General features: G+C 42.6%; 1 long non-coding RNA gene across 1 annotated transcript in view; it reads right to left on the reverse strand.

The window, feature by feature from the left end:
• Window positions 1–1,438: 1,438 nt before the first annotated feature.
• The window catches only part of LOC123281414 (uncharacterized), a 100,205-nt gene continuing 86,866 nt past the window's right edge, over window positions 1,439–14,777 (reverse strand). The window contains exons 2-5 of the long non-coding RNA XR_011498826.1: window positions 10,150–10,493; window positions 8,631–8,768; window positions 7,558–7,794; window positions 1,439–2,942 (exon numbers count right to left, since the gene is read on the reverse strand). This is a non-coding gene — a long non-coding RNA (uncharacterized lncRNA). The remainder of the gene's footprint in view (window positions 2,943–7,557; window positions 7,795–8,630; window positions 8,769–10,149; window positions 10,494–14,777) is intronic.

A 14,777-nucleotide genomic window follows, 5' to 3' on the forward strand; every position in this document is an offset into this window, starting at 1 on the left:
CAGAAGATGCAGCCATTGCATGCATGTCTCAGGTCAATCACGCCACATTCACTTTCCTTTCACTCTCTCTATCTCTGTTTTATCTGACAGATGATATAAACATTTAGGAAATTTAGGTGACTTCAGTGATATTTCAAGGTTTTCCTTACAACTGATAACTGAGTATAAAGCTCAGCCTTTCCCAAGGCAGTCTCAGAAAAGCTGTGTGTATAGCTAACCCTTGTAAATGCAAGATTTATCAATGCTTCACTGGTTACAAGTGTTATACACTTGATGTCATGATTTCAATCTCCACATGACACAGTTAACTGTATTCTATTTCACAATCAGACTACTCCACCCTCCAGTGAATTGGTGTGTGTAAGGAGAGTGAGAGGAGGAAGACCCTGGGAGGGAAGAAGCAAGGAGGTAGAAGCTGGCTTTAGTGACCCATGAGTATGCGCCATTCGTTTTACAAGGAAGACCATTAACTGCATTAATAGTGGAACAGTAGCACATTTACATGTATGAAGGACAGCTCATTTCCAATTATAATATATAAAATCGCTACATACAAATAAAGACATTATCATTAACCACTATCAGCTTAGGTCTCTTACTTCTTATACAGCTCATTTACTCATTCATTCAAGAAATATTGATGAAGGGCCCATCGTGTGCCAAAGTTCACACATGAAAGGTTAATTCCTTTTATCTAGAGAGAGCTATGGGGCATAGTCTTTAGCAAATCATAAAACCAACCTAAACCCTGGGAGATCATCTGAACTAGAAGTGACTTGGGTATGTCAATATACGCATCTCTTGCTCAGGGGAGCAACTACCTTGGTATACCAGCAATCTAAAGAAGGTAACTGATCCCCTGGGAATAGATAAGGACAAGTAACACCAGAAAGAGTGAAAAGAAAAGAGGGCTGGATATAGGAACTTAGAGAACCTAACATTCCAGGGACGTCAGAGGAGAAGGCATTGAAGATGAGTTAGAAGGAATGAAGGAAAGGTAACCATTGTTTCTCTTCAAATCAAACTGAGATTTTGCCATATTAGAAATGGAGGGAGAAGTTTCTCCTGTGAAACTGCAGCTTGATCAAATCAGAGGTTCAACTTTCCCTGAGAACTCTACTCTAGAAATCAGTGTCTCTCTTCTGCCGTCTTAGGGAAATTTTTCTCCTCCTGTAGAGCTTTGGTCCAAATATGGACATCTGACATTGGTTTCCATAGCATGACTGAGACAAGACCACTATGTTTCCATACGACTTTTCTAATTTCAAGGGCAGCTTCTCTCAACCTCTCTCTCCACCTATAATAATAAACGTGGTGGGCAACGTTCATTAAAGCCATCTGGGCAAAATGACATCACAAGTACACAGGATGAAATAAATGGTGAAAGCTGTGTGACATCTTGAACTCTATCATACACACAGGGAAAAAAATTTCCTTTTGAAAAATAAATTAAGTTTATTTTTTCTGTTATGAGAGTAAAATATGTTCATTATAACAAAGTTCAGGCAAATTTCAGGGACAAAAATGATGTTCCAAACGTACACAATTGGCTCTTTTTCTCTCCCAAGTTCTCAGTGAAATGAGAAAACAATGTAATTGTAAACATTCTATAGAAGCTTCTGTGAAGACTAGAGAGAACCTCCCCTGCTGGGAGAAAATTTTCTGTTGGTTTCTTGCATTTCTGTAGACCTTAGGAGCAGAGGCACTGCCTGCATTTGTACTAGACTAACTTTTCCAGGATGTTTGTATAGCAAACAGTCCTGGAAGATAGAGATGATGTCTCCCTACAGAACGAAGGGCAGGCATGCCTACTGCCCACTATAAAAGATTTGGATCCTCCAAGCTCCGGGTTTCTCTCCTGTAACTCAATCCACTGCATGTGAAGGAGACACCAGGTCCTCATATCTCTCTGGGATGTGAGACTTGAAGAATCAATGCAAGCAAATGCTAGTGCTCTAGCTACTGCTATTGCTGTAATAACATACTTTGTCTCTGACCCAGGAGTTTCATGTCTTCTGTCAAAATCTATGAAATTGTCAAAAGTTAACTTGTTAGCTTCAAGGAGAGTAAAATCTCAGACCCTTTGACAGTTTTGTTGCCATGGATGAGATGCCAACAGAGACATAACTTTCTAGAAGAGGAAGGATGAGGGCCTCCAGGGCTAAGGAATAGGATTTGAGAGGAATAGGAGAATCAGTAGTGAACATATTGATCCCTTTTTTTTTTTTACTAATGCCTATTTCCAACTTACTTTCAGTTTATGTAGTTGTTTCGGTTCTAGATTCTTGAGTGGACTTCATAGTTAGTCATTTTAAATATTTTTAAATGATAAAAGGATTAAAAACTATGAGTATATCTTCTCCCAGCTCCAAAGATCAGCATCCTCCTCACTGGGAATGGCCATGGAAGCTTCACAGCTGGCCCAACAGGAGGATGGAAGGAAAATGGCTGGAGTTAAATAGCTGGAGATTGCCTGAGAAGTGGCTTCCCTGTACTCCGCTGGCTTGTGGGGGAGCATTGGAACCTCAGAGAAGTTAAGGGATTCCAGACAGAAGGGACCACTGCTTGGCTTAGTGGGAGTTAGCTGGAGACTCTAGAAGCCTTATAGAGAAGTTCCATGTGTATATTTGTGCAATGTCTGGGCAACATTTGGAGGTGTGGTGAGTGGGTGGGTGGGCCTGAGAGAAACCCCTCAGCATGATATGTGGCAGATGAGGGTCCCCCGTCTGCCAGGATGTGATTGAGCATGGAAGTCCCAGTGGAGTAGAGCTGAGGAGAATGCAGAGTAGATGGAACGTGAGACCAGAAACTGTGGCGGGACCACAGACAGCAGCAGCATATGCCATGGCATAATGATGCCCATGACCAGGTGTATCCACCTACGCTGCAGCAGAAGCCAAGGTGCCAGGACAGCAGACAGACCTCCGGGAACTCAGATTCTCCTAGGGATGAGAGAAGAAGAGGAAGAAGGATAATTTTTAATATTCAATTGCCTGAGTTTAAATCTTGGGTTGACCTTACTTTAAACCAAAGTGACAGAGATACACTGAGTTGAAATGGGGCTAATGAGCTAAATTAGGTTCCATTACAGGCAGGGAGATGAAGTTACATGCTTAAACACGTGAGATGTAAGTTTTAACACACTATATCTTAAACACGTGGTGAACTCCATCTCCCCCTGCCTGTTTTAGGACAATCTTTTGCCCTCCTTCTCTCTGGTACCTTCAATCTCTGTCTACTGGCTGCCCTGGGTTAATCAATCCTTTCCTTACTTCTCATGCCTCTTAAATTACATCTACATTTCTTATCTCTCCTACTTAAATTTCCTATAAACACACCCACTATCTTTACTGATTCAATTCCTGTTCATCCCTAAAGACACTCTCATTTGGTTTCAGTCACCATTATTCCACTATCATTGAGCTTATAAAGTTCACAAAAAATAATTCCTTCTTTTCAGTTCTTCCCTTCCCCCATCTCTCCATGATATTTGTCAGTGTTGACCCAGCTCTCATCTCCTTGAAACTCCTCGTTTTTAAAATTCTTTATTATTCTACTGTAGCTTAAGTGAAAATTTTCCTGATTCTGACTCTCTGCGGGGCTGCTTAATTTATTCCAGACACTGAGTTCCCTTTATGGGTTTCCTTATTCAAGTTGGATGTTAGATTGAATCGTGCCTGTTTATTTTTCAAGGTAAAGAAACAAATTACAGTGGCAAAACCTAGTTGGTGGCCCAAGTGCACTGTCACCAAATTAAAGAGCTGGAGTCTGGAAGTTTTTCTGTGCAGAGTGGGAAAGGAGTAAATCACCCCAGCGATTTGTGCTATCTGGCAGACACAATCTGATTTATGTTGCATACATTTGCATAAATTGTCTCATTTTTCTTCTTCCTGCTTAACTCTCTCAAAAGGAAGACCTCCTAGCCTTTGGGAAGATGGGAGCCAGAAGGCTGAGCTGTGGTGAGCATCTGACATCGGGAGTGTTAGCCTGTAATTAACCATGGTAATAATGCCTGCAGGAAGATGCGCTGGAATATTGATGCCGAGAAGCCTAGATCTTTGTTTGCTCTATAGAGAGGACGTGTTTGGGCACCTTGTTCACTTTTGCAAGGATAGCACACATCTGGGAATGCCGAACTCTTAATCCACTGTAGACCTCTGCTTTCTGATTTGGAAAAGGCATTAGATATAATATTATTTCTGTTTGCTTTTTGTTTTGAACTATGTTTTATAGTCAAATAGAAAGAAACACACGTGCTCCTTGAAATGACTTCAGATGATGTTTTCTTGCTGGTGAGGCTTGAGGACACCATATGGAAATGTGCCTTATGAAATGCAAGCTCTTGCGGTTAGGGGACCAAAGACCTCTAAGGCAAGTTCCATTGGTGAACCCAAATACTTGCTTCTATCCATCTCTGAGTATTTTGAAATGAGACATTCTCTCCAGGCTCTTTTGTGGTTTGTGCAAATCCCCTTAAACTCAAGTTGTAGTGTTTTCCTTTTGATAGTGAAAGACCAAGTACCTGTTGAAGAATGAAGTACTGGAAGATGGATTTAAATTGTGGAGGACCCAATAGGATCTTAGAATTGCTATTTCTCATTTGCCACCTTCTCTGTCTCTTTTGGCTTTGTTATAAGAAGTAGTTGATGATAATATAAGTTAGTTATCACCAAGTAACAAACCACACAAAGTCTCATTGACTTAGAACAAGAAGTATTCATCATTACTCATGAGGTTATGGGCCAATTGGGCTGTTCTGTTGATATGCACTGGGCTCATATATCTGTGGTCAGTGGTTAGGGTGGCTTGGGCTGGATGGCTTCAGTGACATGTGTGGCTGTTGGCTGGCTGTGATCTGGAGCAACAAGGTAATAGAATCACTTGTTTCTCATTGTCAGGCAGGCTAGCCAGGCTCGTCTTCACTGTGGCTGTAAGGGATTCCAAGAACGAGAGCAGAAATGAGGCTCAGAACTGGCCCAACACCATTTCTACCTCATTCTATTGATCACAGCAAATCACAAGGCCAGCCCGGATACTGTTGGTCCCCACTTCTTGATGGGAGGAGCCGCAAAGTCACGTTGCAAAGGGGATCAGGGGTGGATACAAGGAGAGGAGAAATTAAGAAAAATTTTGCAATTCATGTACTACAGGAATATTTCTAAGAGCTTATTATTTTTAAAAACTTTGCAAACAGAATTACCAAGCACCGTGCACCAAAGGGTATGCTGGGCATTCAGGTTCATTACAAGAATCTGGTAACACATGAATAAGATAAAATCTTCACAGAGTTTCAGAAGAATATTGCACAAATCGGACTTACATGCTAAACCAAAGGGTCTCCTGGGAAGGGAGTGAACATCACAGTGAACCTTCTGAAAATAAGTATTGATGAAAGTTCCTTTACTTTAAATAGCTTCTTCTTTATACAGATTAAACATCTTCACTTAAACATGGCCTGTTATCTGGGAGGTGACCTAGAGGTCATCCAGTCTAGTGGTTTTCAAACCTGCTCAGTTCTGTGAGCACTGAGGTTTGCATGGAGGTGTCCCAGAGGCCTCCTCCTGCTGGGGGAGGCACAGGAGGGACAGAGGGGTCCGAGTTGGGGTGAGAAGCCCTTGGGAAGGTCTGAGTCAAAGCTCAAGGTCCTCCTCATGAATCCAATTCAACCAGAGCAGCGCAGCCTTTTCCTATTTCGTATATTGAGTTTTGATATACAATTTCATTAAAAGTAGGAGTTTCCACAGGTTTTACAAATGTTGGAAGGTTGAAAGTCAACAACAACAACAACAAAACAGCCCAATTAAAATATGGGCAAAAAGATTTGATTAGACTTTTCTCCAAAGAAGATATGCGAATTGCCAATAAGAACATGAAAAGATTGTCAACATCACTAATCATTAGGGAAATGCAAATCAAAACTTCAGTGAGCTACCACTGCACATCCATTAGAATGCTACTATATAAAAACACAAACAAACAGATAACAGCAAGGGTTGGCAAGGATATGGAGAAATTGAAACCCTTATGCACTGTTGGTGGGAATGTAAAATGATGCAGCCTCTATGGAAAACAGTATGGCAGTTCCACGAAAAGTTAAAAACAGAATTGCTATATGGTCCAGCAATTCCACTTCTGGGCATCTAATCAAAAGAATTGAAAGCAGGAGCTTGAAGATATATTTGCACATCCATGTTCATGAACAGCCTTATTCACAGTAGCCAAGAGGTGGAAGCAACCCAAAGTGTCCATCGATGGATGAATGGATAAATAAAATGTGGTAAATTCATACAATGGAATACTATTCAGCCTTAAAAAGGAACGAAATTCTGACACATACTACAACATGGCTGAACTTTGAAGATATTATGCTAAGTGAAATAAACTACTCACAAAAAGACAAATATTATATAAACCCGCTTATATAAGGTACAGAGTAGTCAAATTCATAAGGACAGAAAGTAGAATAATGGTTTCCAGAGGCTGCAAGGAGTAGTGGTGGGGGGGGGGTTAATGTTTAGTGGGTACAAAGTTTCAGTTTGGCGAGATGAAAAAAGATCTGGAGATGGTTAGTGGTGATGGTTACATAACAATGTCAACATATTTAACTTTATTGAACTGTACAGTTAAAATGGTGGGCCGGCCCCATGGCTGAGTGGTTAAGTTCACACACTCTGCTTCGGCGGCCCAGGGTTTCGCTGGTTCAGATCCTGGGCACAGACATGGCACCACTCGTTAGGCCATGCTGAGGCGGCGTCCCACATGCCACAACTAGAAGGATCCACAACTAAAATATACAACTATGTACTGGGGGGATTTGGGGAGAAAAACCAGAAGAAAAAAAAAAAAGATTGGCAACAGTTGTTAGCTCAGGTGCCAATCTTAAAAAAAAAAAGTTAAAATGGTAAATTTTATGTTATGCATAATTTGCCATAATTTAAAAAAGGGTGGAAAACCACTGATCAAATCCAAACCCCTCCTTTTACATTTGAGAAATACAGACTTTGCTCTTGTCACCCAGCAATACATCTTGGAGATCTTTCCGTGTCAGTAATGTAGGCCTGCCTAGGACTATTTTGACAACACTTGCTATTCCATAATATGGAAGGACCACAATTGATTTCACCAGTTCCCTGATGATAGGCACTGAGGCTGTTCAATCTTATGTCATCGTGTCTGTCCTTTTGTTTCTGTCTCCCCTTCTGGACTCTGTGTGCCTTCTGAGGGCATAGATTGCATCTTAGTCATTGTTTTCTCTTCAGAACTGTGCACAGTGCTCCAACCTTACTATTTTTACTTATTAAGGAAATGAATGAATACAGGCAATATGTGGATTCTGATTTACCTTGAATGGGCTTTCTGACCCTGGGCGAGTCCCACCCCCTTTCCAGGCTTCAATGTCCCTACAGACATGAGTAGATAAAATGAGACGGGGCTTCCAGCTCTGAAATCCCATGATTCCTAGCATTAGATTCACCCAGGATCCGATCCCCTTTTCAGCCTGAGGAACAGAGGGAGGGAGAAGTCCCTCTCCTGCTGTTGAATACAGCCTCCCCTTACCTGGTCCACCACTGAGAGCTCAGCTTGTTCAAAGCTTGATCATTTCACTTGGGAGAGGAGGCATGCGGCGTCAACCCTTTAACGTCCAAGGGCCATGTGAGGTGACATTGCACTGGGATGAAAATCCTTCCATCAGAGGCATTTGCCTGGGCTACAGTGACTGACACAGAGCAGTTTCACACAGTCTAACTGCCATTTGCATAAAATGTCCCCATAATGCTGGGCATTGTGCCTTTTCTGCAAGGAAAAAAACTGCATTAACAAAAGGCCTCACAATGATGGGAAAATGGATGTTAACATTTCTGCCTGACTGATAATCTCTGATGTTACCCTTGGGAAGCCCAGCTTTCAGAATGATTTATTTGTCAGGGTTTGGAGATTTTTTATTCCTATAATGGGTTATCTGGTGACTGCAGCAATGGGCAGTGGTGGCAGGCTCAGGGCTGGAAGCAAACTGAGGATAATTTTATGCTTTCCGGGGACTTCATTTATTTTTTATTTCAAAGAAAGAAAGAACAAAAAAGGACAAAGAATCAGTGGGCTGTTTTTGTTTGTTTTGTTTTTCTTTACATGTCCTTTTTTTTAGTTCCAAACTCTGAAATTGGGTGTTCAGTCCTCAGGGTGAAGCTGAGAGTGAGGTTTTCCTGACTTTTCCTGTGATATCTTTGGTTTTATATTTCTCTGGTGTACAGAAACCTTGTAGAAACATTATTGGAGAATTCAGGAGAAGAGATCTTGCCAAGGGGCCAGTGCAAATCCATTCTGTAGCACACTGCGGGTATTGTGAGCAGGAGAGAGGCCAAGAGGCCGGAGCCCCAGGCCTCTTTCCTGAGGGAGAATGCGGGAGACTCTCTGTGTTAGTTATCCGCTTTTGCTCTTGCACTTGAAAATCCTCTAACCTTGGTTAAGGCCCCCAGTGCTTCTAATAATGTCCACGCTTTCTTGTATAATGTAGAATCGCTTTCTTTCCACTTGTTCCTCAAAATCTCCCATTATTTTAAGAAAAATATCCAACTTAATGCCTGGAATTTGATTCCAGATTCACATCAATGCTTATTAGCAATAGTGCTAACCTGTGGTCTATCCTGGGGCTAGAGTTGTATGGAGTCTCAGCTGCGTAGATGGAAGTCCACTTACTACTCATCAGATATGTACTCATGGCCAGCGTTGAAATAGGTCCTGTCGGGTAGAGCATGCGGTTTCTTCTCTCACTGGATTTACAACGTAAGAGAAATAAGAAAAACTAACAATATAAGATATATCGTCAGGCTGTTTTTGATTTAAGCACCAAGGGAGTGGGAGAAAGAGTAACATATGCTAAGTGTAATACCTAAGAACATCAGCGTCCAGAGGAGTCAAAGCTTATGGCTACGGCAATAGAGTATTCTTCTATCTTTAACTTCAACAATGTGATGTCACCTGCCACACAGCTCAGAGTTTGGACTGCAGTAACTCCACTGACAACACTCTCCGACCTTGAACTTGTCCCCCACATGAAAGGTTTTTATTCCAGTGGGAAATAAAAATAACTAAGACGACCTCCATCAGAGGGATATAGTATCCAATTCATTAATTAAAGGAGAATTCCTCAGGGAGCCTTACACACTCCTTGTGATAGCAATTGCTGCAGCCTCTCTTCTGATTTACCATGAAACAGTATTTGGGGACAAGGCTTTGGCACAGAAAATACAATTAACATCTCTCTTGTAAGAAGTGTAATTACAGGGGGCTTTAAATTGACAGTGGCTGACAAGATTTCCACCAGCACATAAGAAAATCAATGGCAAACACACTTTTCATCATGAGGGTGTTGGGACGGCTTCCCCTTAATTCTCGGCCAGGGAGAAACGTGTGACGACTTGTGGTTTACCTAATATAAGCTTATATATTTCTTTACAAGCTAACAACATGGTTTCTAACCACCCTCTGCCTTCCTTCCGCCAACGCTCTTCAGAGGAGATTAAATTTAATTTTATTCATTATCACTCCATCTTGTTGGAGAATTCAAACACATCACTTTGAGGTCTGAAAAAATCCTTACTCCAGAGTAGATCAATGACAGGTGAAGTTCATAAAATTGTTTCCCCATAGAGGTTAAGCTCCTCTGCTGACTCAGAGAGGGACGTGCTTTTAAAGTTTCTCCTTCCATACTTTAAAAAAATAATAGAGAGATCAGTCATCGTTTTGTGTGTGTGTGTGTATGTCTGTGTAGAGGGCACAATGTATCAGCAGTTTTCCTAAATAAAAATGAGAATTTAAAATTGGTCTTATGATTTTTTAAAAGTATTTTCTGGCCACCAGTTGGTTCCCAGAAGTGAAACTCATGATACTAGCTCATTATTTGTTGGACCCTACGACATTTTCAGTTTGTGGGACACAGACTACTGAATATTGGCAATTTCATAAGGGTCAAGCTAATAAATCAGCCAAGAGCCTGGTGACTGCTCGTGCATTGTGATTTCAGGAGCTCTGCAAAGGACCCATAACCTTACAATAAGAGAAAACCTCCTGTTTTGTAATTAAGTAAAATAATTATATAATAATAAAGAGTAAATGGTATGTAAATAAATAATTGAGAAGAACAATGCATACCTTAATTTGAAATAAAGTGCAAATGACCACCTCAGAGTCTTTTCTTGAGCCAAAAAAGGTGAGCAAGCAGTAGGACCCACGTGGCTAAAAGGGGGTGGTAGGCAGAGATGGACGGACACAGAAAGGGGGCCGCCCTCTGCAGAGTCTCTGTAACAACGTCACCAACCGTCAGGAGCTTGCTTTTCTGGAAGGTCATCTTTCCACGTTATTGTCAGTATATTGGCCGAGAAGAAGTGTTCCCGGATCCACGCAGATCCACTTGCTCCTCCCTGATCTCTGCTGGGAGAGGCGGTGTACTATTCATCCAGCGGTTCTGTGTGGAACCTTGGGCGGAAGCTGAGAGACTAAACATGCAAACAGACAATGGCCAGGTCATCTGTGAAAACAGAGCTCTGATCCGCCCCCTGCAGCAGCCTGCCCGGGAAACCATCCCCTTATCTACAATAAGGAGCTGGGGAAGCCAGCCCACTGTGAGTCAGACTTAACAGGAAGTCAGACTGCTGTCTCTGGTAATAACCCAGGAAACCAAACAACCAGCCCCAAATGGCCAGGACTTGATTAATAACTGACAGCAGCTCTAATTCTTGTCTCTGCTCCCAACTAAGGACCAACCAGAGAACGCCCAGCGAGCACCCCTCAGCCAATCATATAGGATGTCCTCCTTCCAGCTGGCTCACCTACAGCTTCCTCCATGCCAACAGCCTCCAATCATGGCACAACTTAAGACTTGCCTTTTTTCCACCATAAAAATTCCCCACTCCTCTGCCAGCCTTCCAGTCTTTCCCTAAATGCCAAGGACAATGGCTGACTCCCTTCCTATAGCAAGCTCTGCTAAATAGCCTTTGCTTTTCTCATTTGGGTGGTCTTCATTAATTTCCACAAGGTACTGCACCCACCACCCATGGTTCTGAACAATTACCCCACGAATTAAAAGATACCACCTTCATCAGCTTCTCTGTCCTGGTGCCAGGCCTCCGCATCCTCTGTCACTGGAGGCTCTGGGTCCCCTCTAGGTCACATAATACCATGAAGGGAGACAGGAGCACTGCCCCAAAGCTATTTATCTATCTTCCTTCCACTGCCTTCTCCTGACCATCGCTCCTGGGCCATTTTGGAGGTGCCAAGGCTAAGGAAGGGGAAGCAGAGAAAGCCCCTTCACTTTTGGACTTCAGTTTACTCAGATGGATGTTTCTAAGTAACCCAAGGTTAGGCCAAAAGGGTGGGTGCGGATGAATATTCTGGCTTCTATCTTCCTTTCTTTCCTTTTGTGTCTCCTGTTTCCTTCCCAAACCATCTTGGACTAGAAGCATTGGGCTTCAGACTTTTTTTTTTTCCTTTCGATTTGTCTTATTGTCCTCCTTCCCTGGGCGACACCCTTCACAGCCCAGACATTCTCTACACCTTGAAAAAAAGTCCCTCTGAGTCCTGTGGACTTGCTTCTCCACATGTTTGAGAAAGAAATTTACAAAATCTTATCTCCTTCAACAAATTGTGGTTTTCAGTCTATTGTCTTGCTTCAAAATGCCATTTTGAAGGTCAGAAGCTGAATATTTACTTCCTTTCTCTTAACTTTCTTTGCATTCTGCTATAAGTTTCCTAGTGTCCTCATATATATACCACAGATACACATAAACATAGTCAGGTATGACTCCACCAGCTGTAAACATGAAAATGCTTCCACACTGGTAGGTGACTAGCTGCTCCCCTAAGCCCCCTTAATGTCCAACCCCCCCCAGGCCCTTCCCTGTGGAGGTGGGGGATGGTAACACCTGGCACAACACAGGTGGCAAGGACTCTGCTGTCTGTAGCCTGGCATGGACTGCTGTGATTGGCTGGTACCTGGTCTGTTGTGATTGGCTGATGCCTGGTTTGTTCTGATTTGCTGGTGTCTGGTTTGTTCTGCTTGGCTGGTGCTTGCAGTGCATTAATTGTTGAATAACTGAAATTTCACCCCCACCCCATCTCCCTATCTCAGGCTTCCCAGGGGGAAGGTAAGACATCCAAAAGCGCAAATGAGAAAGCACGTGAATATTTTTGAAACAATTACCGCCTCTGCAAGCAGAGCTGCCTTTCGAGCTCCTAGGCAAACTTTCCATGAAGTGAAGTAAGAAGCTGGTAAGTCCTACTTTCCTCTTGCCAGCAAGCACATTGCCATTTAAGGCCACCTCCTGGCTCTGCCACTGACAAGCAGGGTAACCTTGACTCAGTTATTAGCCTGCCTGAACCCTAGTGTCCTGATCTGTAAAGCATAGCTAATGACACATACATAGAGCGGTGTGGGGATTGAATGAGGCAATGTGTCAAATACTTAGCACGGTGCCTGATACGTACAGAGTAGCTGTTATTGGTATTTTTTTAAAGCAATTTCTTCCAAATTTTAAAATTTTAACAGAATCCTATAAAGCTCTGGTTTAGGGCACGTAAGAATAACATCAACTTTATGGACTTGGGTTTAACAGCAAGAGATGGAGTGTACTTATCAAGGTTCATGGTTGCAAATACGAGAGGCTGACTCTGGTTCACATAAGCAGAAGAGGAATTGACTAAATGCATTCTCAGTGGGGGCAATCTTGCCCAGAAAACAGATGAACACTGTGTTTTTATTGAGCAAACAGAAGCTTAGATATGACAATGGTCTGTAGCTCTGCAAAGGGCTATTGTACACAAACAGACATATCGAATATCTGCAGTATTAAAATTTCATGAGGGCAGGGTGATGATCAGAAAAAGAAAAGAAGTCTAAAAAGGCACCTTAGAGGTGAAGGAGGAGTGGTGAAAACGTTTAGAAGCATTGGTTTCTTAGAAGAAAGCAGGCAGCTCTTAGAATTTGTCAGATCCCCAGGTCAGATAAGAGGACAGCTGGCAACTAGAAGCTCAGCACAGGCCAAGCCACAGAAGTTGGCTGGTTGGGACATGTCATTATTGCCACTGGTCACTGGATGCCCCAGTACCGGGTCAAGGAACAAATTCCTCTTGCTTTGTTTCACTACCTCCAACCTCAGAATCCCAGGACCTCTGGTCCTACCAAGACTGATTCCATGGTAGATTCCCCACGCATATTTGGATGGCAGGCAGGCAAAAATGATGGTGCCCTTGTATGGGGTACTGTCGACCCTGTGATTTCAAGCTATGTTTGAGCCCCAGTTGAGCACTAGCTTTTGTAGTTATTGGTTAATGTTGTATGTACTTTGATTTGGGTTCCAATCTGCCCTAGCTCACTGTTACTCTGGCTAACATTTGCCCTCTTAACATTTTCAGGCAAATGTATTTTTTATCTTCTAATCTTTGACTTGTCTTCCTAAAGCAAATGGAGATGCCACTCATTCTTTACATGTTTTCCCTTTCCCTCCAGGGAGACAGGTCCTTGGATCCTATGCCCATTCTAACTTCTGACCAGTTCATGGAATTTTTTGACTCATACTTTCTTACTCAATTTTCTTATTATTCTCAGGGCCTTCCTTCATCAGCTGTGCCCAATTTCCTTACGTGGGAAGACTATGGTTTTTAAAACTTAGATTGGGGTGGGAAATTGGGAGCAGGGAGGAGCAGAGGTCAGCTGGACGGCTCTGGAAAAGCACCCATGGCTGCCATCATCAGGATTGCCTGGCGTGCTTCTCGGAGAGAGTACGTTGTCGAGTCTTATGTAATTAGTGCAATGATGTATTTGGTACATTGCTTTACTGTTTAGAATTGCACATACATTCTCTTATTTGACTGTAACAGCAGTGTGATGAGACTTTTACTATGATATCTATTTTCTAACAGGATGTGCATGTAGAGGAAGTATACACTATCAGGATTTAAATGTTTGAAAGGAGGGAGTTAGGAAGGATTGAACCTTTTCTTTTAAGTTTTTTTCTCCCCAAAGCCTCAGTCCATAGTTGTATATCCTAGCTGTAAGTCCTTCTAGTTCTTCTATGTGGGATGCTGCCTCAGCATGGCTTGATGAGCCGTGTGTAGGTCTCTACACCCAGGATCTGAACTGGGGAACCCCAGGCCACTGAATCTGAGCATGGGAACCCAACCACAGGGCCACAGGACCGGCCCCAGAACTGAATTTTATTGTACACTCTGAGGCTGATCAAGATCCTCCCTGATTTCAGCCTCACAGTTAGTTGGGTATCTCTGTCTTTCGTAAGTTGAATGTTCTATGGCCTCCAAGCTACTGTGGTCATTATCTTCCTCTGTTCTTGGCTAGCTGGCTTTAACACAGCATTATTTATGTTCATAAAATCTTGAAACAGAAGTGGCTCTGTCCCCTAAGTCACATCAATCTCTCCTCTTTCTGTATGCTACCATGAGCCGTACACAGCCTCGCATTCCTGGCTGGCTTAGTATATGCCTGGGACCGGGCTAAGTGGCTTTACATGGAAGATTTCATGGAGCCTGTACAACAACCCTCTGACATGGGTACTACTCTCATACAGGTTTTACAGATGGGGAAAATGAACCTGTAAGTAACTTAAGATCATACAGCTAAGAAAGTGGCAGAGCTGGGGCTCAAATATCCATCTGTCTGACTCCTGCACCACGTTCTTCATCTTTACACCACACTGCCTCTTTGTTTATAAGTTGGCTTCTCCCAACAGCCTCTAAACACTTGAGGACAAGTGCCATGACTTCCATAT

The sequence above is a fragment of the Equus asinus genome, chromosome 27 (assembly GCF_041296235.1).
Source record: "Equus asinus isolate D_3611 breed Donkey chromosome 27, EquAss-T2T_v2, whole genome shotgun sequence".
Taxonomy (NCBI): domain Eukaryota; kingdom Metazoa; phylum Chordata; class Mammalia; order Perissodactyla; family Equidae; genus Equus; species Equus asinus.